General features: G+C 35.8%; 1 protein-coding gene across 4 annotated transcripts in view; it reads right to left on the reverse strand.

Moving 5' to 3' along the window:
* Nucleotides 1-14,539, reverse strand: part of LOC141460304 (uncharacterized) — a 762,362-nt gene that overhangs the window by 412,413 nt on the left and 335,410 nt on the right. The window lies entirely within an intron of this gene.

The following is a 14,539-nucleotide window of genomic DNA, read 5'->3' on the forward strand; positions in this document are numbered from 1 at the left end:
TCGGAAAATTCAGAAAAAAAAAGAACGTCTGAAGTAAGTGTGAGTTTCAGACTTGTTTTAATTCAATCATAACAGCTAACCAGGATGGTAAATCTTGATAAAAGTGGTCAGAGAGAATTCAGTTAAATTCAACTAAAAACAAAATCTATTCAATTATTTACGAAAGAAATATCTTTTATTTAAAAATATTTTTTGATCAAATTAATAAATAAAAGTCAACATTTTAGTGATAAATCAGAAATCTTTGGTTAATTTTCAAAGTGAAAAAGATCCGAGTGAAATTTAGTGACAAAGTTACATAATTACTCTCTCTTACTGTAATAAAATATTTAATATTTTAATTAACTTCCGCAAAATTTAATTATATACTCTAGAACTTATTACTTTGAGTGAAATAAAATCTTATGAACGATAATTGTTTATTTGATTAAAGTTTAATCAATTTTAGGTGTTTTTTTGAGACTTCAATTTTTCTTTGATTAAATTAGAACTTATCAACCGTTTCACAAAAGATCTGGGGCTAAAATGACTGACAGTTTATTGAAGTATGCCTGTAAGGTCTAGCTTTAAGCGAATAGTCGATTGTAAAGGCAAGTTTCAGGCATGATTTCATACCTCCTGGCGATTGCTGTACAGTCAAGCCGGATGTGAGAGTCAGTTTTGCTTGACAGTGGCTCTGGTTCAATCAATCTTATCTTGAACTTATCGTACACCTGTAAAAATGTCCAACTCAAGGCTGATCTTGGTTTCTAGGCGAGAATCACTTCTAAGTGTTTGTCTTGGTTTATCTTGGAAACTGTAGCTCAAGGTTCTTTGGACATCGCCTCCTCAACCGGTAAGTTCTGAGCGACTGCCAAAATACTGGCTATCTGTCAACTTCATTTCCGCCAATGTCTAGACATGTCCCATTTAGGGGCTGTCTTGTTGCAATGGAAGAGTCACATTAGGGCCTCTCTTAATTCTTGTATAGTAGTATATTAGCGTGGCTATCCGAAAAGATAAGCATTTCTTTGCCTTTAATACTTATTCTACGTATGTTTCAACCCGCCCATGGCAAAGAAAATAAGGCAATGGAATACTGTGGAAACAGATCTCAACAGATCTATCAATAAATATTTAGATTCTCCCGATTACCCTTGCCTCAGGCCATCTTGGAACCATCTTAAACCAAACGTTTCCTTTTATTGCCCAGTTCTCTGACCGTTCTGTCTATTCTTAAAATCTCATGAAATATTTCTTCCCGATCACTTCAAAACTGTATATATCAACTTACGAATCTTTATTTAGTAAAACAAAATAAAAGATCAAGTCTCAACAAGAAAACCGCAATAATTTAAAATAATTGAAAGTTAGATAAAGGCAAGAAAGGTGTCAAAAGGATGTTCAGGGAACTTTACCTGATTATTTAAAAAAATTAATCCAGCGCCAAGCCAAACATTCATTTACAAATAATTCATTAATGGAAATAAATTAATTAAGCACCACTTCTTTTGGGATAAACACAAGAAACATTAACATTAAGTATAGCTGATCACAATTAAGTTGATGGAGACCCAATGAATTCTTAGACAGTATTAATTTACATATTGATAGGTGGCTGCAACGTTTTATTACGCATGCTCAAACAATTTTCCCCAAACCAATGCTGGATATTGTTCTATCTAACTTGACCACCTGTTAGTTAGTTCCATATATTTCTTAATATAATGGAAACCACACTCAAAATACAAACAAAACATTCACCCCAGGGTGAATGTTATTGCCAGCCATATTGGACCATTCAATTATCTCTCTACTCATTCAACGCCACAAAAAGAAATACCAATCATACCACCCGTCCAAATAAACCAATATACACACGCTCAGAGTTGTCTACAAACACCACAACATTTCATAGAAATGAATTGATTCGATTTCCATTGCCATATTCTAAAAATATGTATCATGTTTATGTAGAGGCATCTTTTTTCTGCGACCAATAAAGTTAACACTTTTATTTAAATACCAATAATTGTACTTGGCATTTTAATTAGAGCACTCGTGTAAGTAATTATAATACTACTACTACTAATAATAATAATAATAAGGGAAGAGATTAGCTATTAGGTTAGCATACTGGACTCCCACGCGGAGGTCCCGGGTTCGAATCCAGCTGCTGACCCTTAGATTTTCTCTTCCTAGGAGCTTCTTACAGCTCACTGTCCAGTGATGGACAGTGTTGTCTGTGACGAGAGAATACTGTCCGGAGGCCGGCAGTGCACTGAAAAAAACTCCGGGCGCCAATAACCTTAGATGTTGACGCGCCTTAAATCATTAAAATAATAATAATAATAATAATAATAATAAGAATGGGGATCGTATCTACACAGGATCAACAAAAGGTCCTCTCCTCTTTGCGTAGATTGCAATGAGGAGGAGGATTTCAAACATATAATAATGATAAGTCCACGTTACGTGGTAGAAAGGAAACGAATGTTTGACGATATATACAGGTATTTAGATGCACCATTTCGCTACGAAGACATTATATTCTCCACCAACATTTATGTGCTTAAGTCGATAGCAGAGCTAGCAATGAAATATGAATGTATTTAAAAGCTATAGCCGAATTAGAATGAATGGAAGAAAATGCTTAGAGAAGGATTACGTGATTTTAATTTTGGTTAAGCTATAAGGATGGCAGGAGCACAGAGTGCTGCTCCATCCATTAGCAGTAGTTTATGTAATAAATAGCGGTATATAGTAGAATGATGAATGTGTGAAGCGAATGTATTTGTAGCTAAGAATGGAGAGTGAGTGATATTCTAGTGATAAGCACCTAGACGATGCTGGCTGTGTGGCGGAAGCCAATGCCAAAAAAAAAAAGAAAAAAAGGGATTGATTCCAGACGCTGGCCCATAGATTTTCTCTTCCAAGGAGTTTCTTACAGCCAAAATGGTTGACGCGCCTTAAATTAAAAATATAAAAATAATATTAAAGCTGTTGGCATATGGTTGGCATACTCGGATCACCATCTACGACACAAACCAGGTGTACAAAATTAAACCATCAGACAGCATTCAAAATTGGGTTATTTATTGGAAGTAGTGCCTTAGATACAAATGTTCGAGTTTCAAATTGTGATTCAGTGTGACAGGTACAGATTGTACTAAAGACCGGAAGGTCGTTCTGACAGTACAGTCCAACACTATCGGACCTCTGCTACATGTTGGGGACCGAAAGTGTTAGTTGAATTTGCTGAACCCCCGATCACTATAAACCTCCTTCGAGTTTCCAAGAGGGGGAAAGCAATAGCATTCAGAGCTAGGGTACGAAAAAGAAAAAAAGACTAAGGAAATAAAGACTATCCCCGGGTAGTGTCTACAATACTTTCGGCAACTGGCACAGTGGCCATTGGATCTACTACACACCCAGTACAGCAGCCCTGGGATTGGATCGAAATATTTACACTGGAAACAGCGGCGATCTTGAACACATGTCGCATTGTTCCCCAAATCTCTAGATGACCAATAGTAATAATAATGTGCTTGGATGGTAACCGGACATGGTTATTACTAACCAGGATATCTGAAATTGGAAAAGAAATAACCATCTGCTGTGAACAAACACATTACTTCCTGTTATTTCGACTCTCAAGTTTCTATCTACCGTATTTTCTTCTACACAGAATTTTAGAACATTTTAATTCTTATAAACTTTATTTACAATGTAAAAGTAAAGTAATCGCCTATTTTTTCAGGCGGGGCTTAACGTCAAACTACCAATTAGGTGTCGTGGACGGAGGCAAGTAGCAAACATACTTTACTGTAAATCGGGCCTAAGACCGGGAATCGAACCCAGTACCACAATACATATTAGCTTCGCAGGTCTCGCCTCTAACCGCTCGGCTACCGTGGCGCCCTAAAGCTTATTTACAATGTAATACCTTAAATTACAGTGAATTGACTCATTACAGGGATTCAGCACTCCAATCTCCCAACAGAACAGCCCATAAAGCGATTGCGAATATTTTTAATTTGCTGTCGTATTTTGAAAGAAAATCGAACTAATTTTGCTTTAAGCCACTTAATCGTACTTAAGGGCACCCCAAAAGAAACATTTCCCTTAAAATCCCTTACAAGATTACAATACATTCCCTTACAAGTACAGGAAGAAGAAAATATTAAAAAATGTTCCTTAAAAGAGTATTCATAACGCAGTATATTACCGCAACTCTAACATAGATTTTCTTAATAAAAAAACTAATATATTATCTTTATATCCGTCCAGTGCTCTTACATGCAGCCCCTGTGTGGTCCAATACTTGTCGTACCAACTAAGTTACAAAGAGTCCAAAACAAATGCTTAATGTTGGGTCATATCCCCGGTGGACACCCGTAGATTACATACATATAGCACTTGATGCTGCCAGCGTGTCTACATTTATCTATAGGGCCACGGGAAACTTGGTAACCTCCTGTACACATAGTCCCTACCCACATATAAAAAGTATTGTAGATTATAACTTAAGTTCTCTTAATTATAAAAAATACAAGCACAAAAAGGGTAAAGCAAATCTTGCTTTAATTAATTCTATGTAGTAAGGTTTTTTTGCCTTAGTATGTAAGTTTGGACCATTTACCAATGTAAATATTAAAGTTATGGAGTGTATATAGGCACTGCAGCCTGAAACCTCCTTTGTATATCTATTTGTACCTATTTTACATTGTAAATAAATTTCTTATTTCATTTCAGTATATTCCATATACATTATACATAAAAACGAACCTTATAAATTGCATAAAATGTTAATTTGAATAACGCTATAAGAAAAAAATTACATTCTCATTTTAAAAGCGACCCAAAAGCAAAATATTCATTTTAATAATAGAAAAAAAATGGATACAGCTATTTATTACAAATGAGAACTCCATATTTAATTATACTTGTTCATTAAAATGTCTGGTTTATGCTTTAACTAGATGTATGCAGAATACTAATCATAATGGAGGAATAACATTGATGCTGAGGATTCCATTTTTCATGTTCTAGAATAATTTATAACTGTCTTATTACGTTCATCTGAGGGAATATTGTGATTATAATAAACTACATAATTTATGCAGTTTGTTATTCCGTGTATACTAGCAGAATAACTGCTCAGAAGTGATGAGATATCCTCTTTAGTGTTACTTATTCTTGTTCTGAGACACGACTTTCCGCTGGATAGAGTGTTGCTGTGAAGACGAGGATTTGCTGGTGCTCTGGGTATGCGAGAAGAGGTTTCAAGAACACCAAAAAAACTTCTTAGTCCGGTAACTTCTTAAAGGGAGCTGATGCACTTCTTTCTTTACTCTTGCTGGTAAGGACCTCTTCTTTTACTTGTACTATCCTCTTCTTTTTCTTGCTCGGAGATACAGTCCTGAAAGGACCAGGGCCTCCTCAATCAATGCTCTCCTATCTAGTACCTTTAATTGCAACTTTCGCACACTCATTGATGTGATGTGTACTGTTTTGATGAGTGAGCATGGTGAATTGAGTTCATTGAATGTAGTAACCCGTGGGGATGCCCCAAGTGCCCGCATGCCTGAGACACCCACTGCTGCAGGGACCCACTGTCCTCAGCCGCCTCTAAACTCAATTCCCTTTACATATAAGGAACTCTAGACAACCCTCATATAAATCCCTTATTCAGAAACCTCTCTCTCCGAACTCAGTTCAGCGCGTTTAATCTTACTATTATATAATAGTAACAATTATATCTGTAAACAGAAGACGTAAACGATAGGAGAAGTTACCCAATGGTGACACTCCAAAACACTCAAATCTCTAGAGAGAAGACAAAGAGGCCACTGTCTTTTAAGACGTCTTATAGGGTTGTCAGAATGAGTTCTAAATGTATGATTTTGAGCTAGACTTGCGTCTAACTGAAGATTGACGTGGAATTTCCTGAATCGAGTTTTGGCCACTTGGTTGATAAAAGGAAAGTTAAGATCTGCGTGTATAGTCCGGTTAGAGACGTAAAGAGGAGCGATTACTATGGATCGAAGTATTTTAGATTGTAGAGATTGAATTCTTTGAAGATTGGTGCGTTAGGTTGAACCCGAAGTTTATACGTAAAAGCAATAAATAAATAATTAAATCTAACCTTCATAACCACTGCACCAATGATAGACGGAGACGGAAGTACATAATACTTTAATATGAATATTTATTCTAACAAATCAAAAGTATCTACAGCCGGAATTTGAAATTGGGATCTCCCACTTCAAACTACATCAACACCCACCCAGATTTACAATCGCACTAAAAAAAATGTGTAAGTTGTAAAATCGAGACTTGCAGTAAAGGATATGACGAGTGAATATTCACATGTTCTCTTCCCCAACAGTGAAGGTCAAGTTAGACCCTGAAGTATGAGAAATCTGCTCTAGAGAGGAAACTGCGCTGATGAGAAAAGAATAGCAAAAAAAAAAGAAGACCCATGGGTCTGTCTCATCATTTTCAGCTCTTGTAAAAAGGAGAGCCTAAAAAAGGTCTATGTTGGTTTTGCAGTAAGTGAAGGCATTGTCCCAATATTTGAACATCCAACGAGAGCAGAACTTGTGGACAAAAAGGAGAAAGAACGCTTGGTGCAAAAAAGAAAATTAGAATAAAGCGGAAAGAGGGAATTTTTGGCGAGGGAAATAATTTTTTACTTCCTCTTCCTTTAAATAAGTAAATAAAACCGGATGTTCGGTGACATCAGATTTCCGACATTGTTTTTTATCTTATTGGAAACACATATTTCTGTGTCCACTAAACTCGAAAAATAATGTTTTCGCGCACGGTCAGAGTGGAAATATCAGTTTAATTATCTTAGCAAGTAATCACGCAGAGTGCAATTAATTTAAATTTCGTTCTGATTCTACAATCGATTCAGACATACCTCACGTCTTATCGAACGATCTGATGTATCGAACAGATGTCCAGAAAATCGTTAGAGCCATTTACGAAAAGTCCCAGTAAAGTGCACAAAAATCCATTCACAGGAAATAGTACTTACGGTATCGAGATAAGCTAATTTACAGTTGGGTTCCTTTAATATGTGAGACGTATTTTTACACGTAAATCTAACTTGAACTCAAAACACTTTCCTAGGGATCCGGGCTCGCGACGCCAATTTGTTAGGCACTTGAACTTCCTTCATAAAATGTATGAAACACAAGACGTTTTAATACAATTTTAATTTAAATATTATGTATGGAATACTAAATGAAAATGAAGTACGTGAAGTCAGTGTATTGAACGAGATTGACTGATAAACATTTGAAAGCAATTCTCTTGACTGGATGCAGCAATTTCAAACTAAACATTGATGATTTATTGAAAGCCAAACGTCGGTTTCACGATTTTCATGAACGTTTTTTGCCGCTTAGTTTGTAAGCTTCGGATTTATGTACCCCAGATCTGATATAACAATCTTTTGGCTAACGTAGAAGGTGAAGATAACTTTTTTAGTTGGTTACCATTGTTTTTTGTACATCACATTGCCACTCGCCCATGATTAACGCTGAATACTGAACTTGGTTTGTTAGTGTTTTTCTTAGAGCTTCCGTTCTGGGTTGCAAGTATTATTTTACATAATGATTCTGCAGCCCGCGCTCGCCATTTTGTCAATTATCCAGCCTAACTGCGCAAAAAAAAAAAAAAAAAAAAAAAATGGCGATCTCTGGTTTAGACCGTGCCAATTAAATTATTTACCCTATATAGCGATCTCAACAATCCAAACAAAGATCCACAGGACAAACTCTACGATCATCTTAAACCAAATTTTCTCCACCAGGACCTCCATCAATTCTCATAACCTGTCCCAGTCAGTGAAGATGCTCGAGATTTCCTAATGGAGTAATTAAAAGAGTTGCTTTATTTTATGGAGGCTCACCAATGAGTTCTCTACAAAAGGTAGATCACGTCATTATTAATTACGGTTCTTTCACATATTTACTATCGTAATTAGTTTACAAATGTAAATGATTAAACAAAAAAAATCGTTAAACATTTTGTTTTATTGCTTATTTTACGATATTTTCTTAACCTATCCAAGTGTACAGGTTAAATGGTGACCTAACAAATATGTGTGCAATGGCTAGGATATTGCGGTGGCAGAGTTCTATAGGCTAAACCACAAAGCAAAGCTCTGGCCCCATTCACGAACTGGAACATCTGTCGATGGTCATTAAATCGCCAATTAGATTGGGTTTTGTAAGTTGTGTGTTTGTGATTGTGTCTAATGCGGATATGCTGCGTACGAAAGAGGAAAGAGCTGACCAGTTAATAACCTAACCTGCTATTTGACTAATCAAATAAAACGCTTTATGTTTTGTTTGATTCGTTATGAGCATTTATTTTTATTTTTAAAATTAGAATTCTACAAAATATCTGCCAAATAACCCAATTTTCCCAAATATAATTCTAACATTTACATTCAATACAAAGCATTAAACAAAATTAGAGTTTCCCTCCAGTCAGTTTGTACATGTGTATATTAATTTTGACGTCACGTAAAGAAAAAAGTGAAAACTGCACGACTTTCTCTTTGATTTTCTAATCTGTATTGGGTAAGATATATTCTTGGTTAGTGGGTTCGATCCCCGGCGTCTAGGCATTGGATTTTATTTAATTGTTTAATATGAGAAATTTATAGTAAAGTATGTCAGGCGGTTAGATAGGCTAGACCCGCAATGCTAAAATGTGTTGCTGGTTTAGTAGGTTCAATTCCCTCCGGTTTAGGTCTTGTATTCTATTTAATAATTAATATGAGAAATTTATAAAGTATGTCAAGCGGTTAGATAGGCTAGACCCGCAAAGCTAAGATGTATTGCTGGTTTAGTAGGTTCAATTCCCTCCGGTCTAGGTCTTGTATTCTATTTAATGTTTAATATGAGAAATTTATAAAGTATGTCAGGCGGTTAGATAGGCTAGACCCGCAATGCTAAGATGTGTTGCTGGTTTAGTAGGTTCAATTCCCTCCGGTCTAGGTCTTGTATTCTATTTAATGTTTAATATGAGAAAGCAGTAAAGTATGTTTGCCAGTCGCCTCCGTTTACGACACCTAATTCGCTAGTTGCATGTAAAGTCAGTCTTAAAAAAATTGGCATCACTTTTAAAATGAAAATTCGCCAAGATCACTACGTTTTCTCTTAATTAGGAAAATAAATGAAACTTACTAAAGATAACAATTAAGTAATAAAACATGTTGTTTAATAAAGTTATTAATTACAAATTGAGTGTAAAAATGTGTACTTTATAAAGAGATTGTTTGGCCTGGAGTGTGCGTGCAGAAGAGAAGGAAGGAGGTCTAGAGAGAGAGAGAGAGAAATATGGGTTTCCCACGAGTAAATAGAATGAAGAAAAATCTACTGCCCTCAATTTTCCACCAAATAAATTTAGTTCTAACCATGCTATAGTTTTTCTTCCGTATATATATCAACTTCTCGGCTGGTACAGTTTGCGGTAAAGGAAAATTGATACAGGAGGTTCAGGAAAAAACAAAAAACATTCCACACAAAATATCTAGATAGCAGTTTCTCTAATACAGGAAATTAAATATGTCTGATAAGATAATTTAATTTCCAACCATATGATATTATGGGAAAACTTTTTCTGAATTCTAGAGCTCTTCTAAGTACCGTAAAGTAGTGACTACGTTACGTTTTTCGTAGTACTTTTTGCGTACTCAGAATTGGTGAAACATATTTAATTGGTGGTAACGCTATACGTATATGGGCAAAACAAACAGGATACAATTAAGAAGGAGCTCAAGTAATGCCTCCTGCTTCACTGCTAGATACTTTCTTAAAATCAGCTTTCATGAAAAACGTTCCAAGCTAAAAACTATAAAGTTACAACATTCCAAAAGACACGGAGTAGTTTTCCTGAAATTCGTGAAAAACTAAGAAAAAAACCAAAAAAGATTCAGAAAATTTGTGCTTTCAAGTAACTTTCTATCAAATTTAGGGGTCCAACAATGAATTTAACCTTCTGCAATATCGTATGAGGCAGGGATGTCAAACTGGTGGCCCCCGAGGTAATTTTATGTGGCCCCACTTTGTTCTGAAATAGAATGAAAATAGTAAAAATTTTTTTGGACAAAAATAGCGCTCAAGGGAGTCGGTGCACTATCTTACCTACAATTCCGTCCCTCGTTGAACCCTTTAGCTACTGAAGACCGAGTGTAGACCTGACCCAATGCCTTACCTGAAGGCCTGCGGACGTGTATAAGCTCGCTGTATAAGCTCAGTCCGGCTACGTTTGGAAGCGATATGTCTAACACTCAAAATGGAATTACAGATGATTCCGGTTTTATAATACAAAAGGAAATAGGAATTCCCAAAATATATTCTTACCGTTCCCAGGTCTTTGAATCCAGATATAGCCAAACTTGTACGAGGAAATCGCTGGCCAAGTTTCGAAGTGAAAAAGAATAATTTTGGTTTTATAAATACAATGATATAGTGTTTTAAATTATTCTATCCGTATTCTTGAATCCTCACTTCGGAATATAAAGTTAATAAAATTTTTAAATATGAATCGCGTGAATCTTTCCTGTAGCACCTATTGGCCCGTGTCTAAATTGAGTTTGACCCCCCTAGGAATAAGAAAAAGTAAAGGACTCTAATGTGGCCCTTTATAGGAAAAACTAACCTCCTTCTATGCAAGAAGGGCCCTCATGCGAATTTCCCTTGGAAAATTTAATAATTAAAGATTGTGGATCCAAATTTGTGCAATGAGATATTTAAAGTCGAAGAAAAAGAAACGGGTTCATCTAATTTTCATTTTGAGATTACCTACACATAGATAAATAACTTCTTTTATTATTATGAAGAGCAAATCCTTATCTTGGAGTTCTCTGCTGGCATCTAAACGACATATCAGATTTCTTTTGTCAAATATTATTCGTTTTTGTGTTATAGTAGATACATACACAACGTGCGCACACAGAAAAAAGTGTCTGAAAATTACTATTTCAGACTCTTAAAAGACGACTACAATAAAACCGATATTTCCGGCGGATACAAAAAAAAATCGAAAATCTATAAGAAAACATGCTTCTCTTATCAATAAGACAGTAAGAGGTTGTAAAATAGACTACCTAAATCCCTCCAGATGTTCAACGAATGTTAACACAAGCGTAAAAGCAAATAAGAAGTAAACACTAACTAATCTTCAAGTAAGACTGCCGGAACAATGGCAGGACCAGCAAAAGAAGGAGAAGAATGATGTTTGCGCCATAGTGTAATCTCCTTGTATTTCTCTACGGGTTCATACCTCTATGTACACAATTCTCAAACTGATCTTCTTTAGATGCAGTCAATGGCTCTATTTTCTTTCATATCCGTTAATATTGTCAACAAATTTAATTTGATTTTTCCAAGCAAGTATATTTCCACACTAATGTGCATGAAATTTTATAAATTTTTATTTCTAGAATCGTAATCTGCTTGAATTTACATAGAACAGTGACTGTGTGTCTACAAAACTTAACTAATAAGAATAGAGGATGCTAGAATCCATAAGAAAATGGTGGATGGGCTCCTAGAAGGAGCTAGAAGTAGGGATTAGGTAGAAGATGTCGAGGACGACATTAAGAAGTTTGGTGTAAGGATTAACTAATAATTTCAGTGAAAACTACAAATTTGCAAAATCTAGCTTCCTTTACAGGATAAGAAAGTAATAATTAAATAATTTTTCCACCCTTTCCAAGGTATAAAAGTTTTTCTTTGTTGTCTACCTCAGATTTTTAGGCCAGTGAAGAGAAAAGTGTGTTCGGGTCACTTGGCCGTAACTACCGCTAGAAGTGAACTTCAAAGTGTAATTTAATATTTTACGATCCGATGAACTAAGGGCCGCCTTCTAAGGTACACTGGCCTAAAGTTTATATTGTTAACTTATAAAAAATAAACAAGGCATTTTTTTTATTTACCAGTACATAATATACAAAGCCTACAATAACAATATTAACACTAATAATAACAATAAATCAGCTGTAACAATACACACGACGTTCCTTAGCTATAGATTCTCGTTCCTAGTTCATGAATTCACTTCTAAACTTGAATGTTTTGTAATATATTTAATTCTTATTCATTTACATTATGCAGAACCGTACATTACACTGAAATGGACCTTTTAAGTCGAAATGTTAGCCACACATTTAATTTTCCTTAATATATCATAAAGTCAAAATAAAATTAGAGGGAAGCGATCTCAACATATGTTCCAGTATGGATCCAGTGTTGCCACTTTTTATTTACGAATGGGAATCTGAAGTCCCTGTGATTTTCCATTTTCACCTGGACGCTGTAGATTGTCAATTTTTTATACCATTATTTCCTTAAATTCAAAACTTTTAGCAACAGATTTAACTTTCTCAGAAGTGGTGGCTTGCCACCACAGAGTAGAGACAGGCGAAGGAGTTCATAACAGGCTATTCGCCAAGGCTGACTGCAGAATTAATCCGTCAAGGCCCGCGTGGGGCTATAAGGATAAATTGTAGGCCACATTAACCGGCCACTGCAGGCTCAGAAAACACATGCCTTTTTTATAGGTTCTGACAGGAAGAGGAGGAAACGGCACTGCACGTGTTGTGTCCAGTGTGAGGGGCTTGACTGGCCAAGGATGTTACTTCTCTGGGGGAGGAAAAACCAAGGCCTGTGAGCTTTACCCAAGAGTCGCTCTCCAGTATTAGGAATCTGGTTAAAAGGACGAGTCTACAGGGCGAACTTTAGAGTGAGGGGGGCACAATAGATCCAAAGGGGTCGCAGTGGCGTAGGCCTTAAGGGCTGCCCTATTAGAATCTTAACTGATTTAATCCTGGTTCAAGTTGCAAACTTCTAGGAAGTGACAATGAAAAGTGCTCTTCAAACCCTAAGGTCTAACTTAAAACAGATGTATTTTTTTTTTTTGGCGCATCAACAGCTGAGGTTATTAGCGCCCGGAGCTTTTTCCAGTGCACTGCCGGCCTCCGGACAGTGTTCTCTCGTTACAGACAACACTGTCCATCATATGTTTTAACCAATTGTCAAACACCCTAACAACTTAAAAGCTTTAAAAAAAGAAAAGAAAAGATTCAAAGCACGCAATGCTTGAATTAAGTTAAATATGAACACATCTTGTTTAATGCTCATCAAAGAGTACGGGATATGTTAATAAGGCTTAAACTACTTAAAGCTAGCCAGAGCTTAAGTCGACTAACACCCAGTCAGCTAATATTTAATCTTCTTGCTCAACACTAAACTTCAAAATCTATTGCTAATATTTCTTGCTCTAAGTAACACCGTAACTACTGAATTTATTATAAAATATTAACGCCAAGTTCTGAACAATTTGAACAGCTTAAAGAGTTGATAAAGATGTTTCAGGATATTCGGTACACTGGTAATCCAGTTCGCCATTAGTGAGGAAATCAAGCTGGTTTGTTAGTCTGTCTGTCTACCCTCATAGGCGGCAGTGGACTGATCATTTCTTTGGGTATTCAGTTCCAGCAACACAAACAGTACTTATATTCACAACGCACGTAGAAAGAAGCCTTCCAGATAGTTGATGTGAGGTCACAGATTCGGGTAGGCTCGCAAAAATCCTGTTTCTCACACATACAGTCGCGCTTCCATTCTATGACACCAAAAAAGACAGCAGTCCTGGGAACAGATAGATCACTCATACTGGTCAAGTCGGAAATCCCTAATGGCGTATTCAGGAACTGGGTGAGGTAATAATCGTCAGCAAGGGGGCCTGCCTCTTTCCATCTCCTTACCAAATCACGCACGTGCACCAACTGAACTCTTTTATTCCCTACTCTTTACCAAACATACACCGTCTTTTTGCTCTCCAGGAACAACTACACTACAGGTGTGTTATTGAGTCTGTGAAACAATATACCTATAATCATTTTAATAAAATAGCAGTCAGTATTTCCGTTTTACTAACCAGGTTTTTCAATTCAATTGTTTAGTTTTTGTTTTAAACCAGAATAACAGGCGGATATACTTTAACCCTTAACTGGTATTCTTAAAATCTCAACTTCAACTGGTATCGTCGGGTCAGCTTTGACCCGAAACTTTAAATGCACATTACTTTTAAAAGGTCATTAATATAATTAAAGTCGATTTAGTTTTTCTTAGATAATTTATTTAGCAAACGAAAATGATGAATATTTTGTTCAAAAAATGCAAAAGTGGCCATTTTTTTTGGAAGTTACAAAAAAAGAAGAACAAAAAATAATATTCACTGAAAAACGTTAATTTCTTAAAGTTAGATGTTCATTCCAAGGAAAGAAAAGTTCTAAAGAAAAACAAAAAAAATTTCCCATAATTCCGCAAGTACCGAATTATCATGATGCGAGTATAACATACTTGTTTTGTTTTGGTTACAAAACACCAACGTTTTGTTGCCAGTAAAAACAAACAATGAAGTTCCGACGGTAGTTTTTCTTTTTTTTTGGAATTATATAAGAGGAGTTTTCTTTTTTTATATTCTTCGTAATGTCCCCGAGTAAGACAAATTTAGCTATCCTAGTTCA

The sequence above is a fragment of the Rhodnius prolixus genome, unplaced genomic scaffold (assembly GCF_049639745.1).
Source record: "Rhodnius prolixus isolate KJV_2025 unplaced genomic scaffold, Rpr scaffold_6, whole genome shotgun sequence".
In the NCBI taxonomy this organism is placed as follows: domain Eukaryota; kingdom Metazoa; phylum Arthropoda; class Insecta; order Hemiptera; family Reduviidae; genus Rhodnius; species Rhodnius prolixus.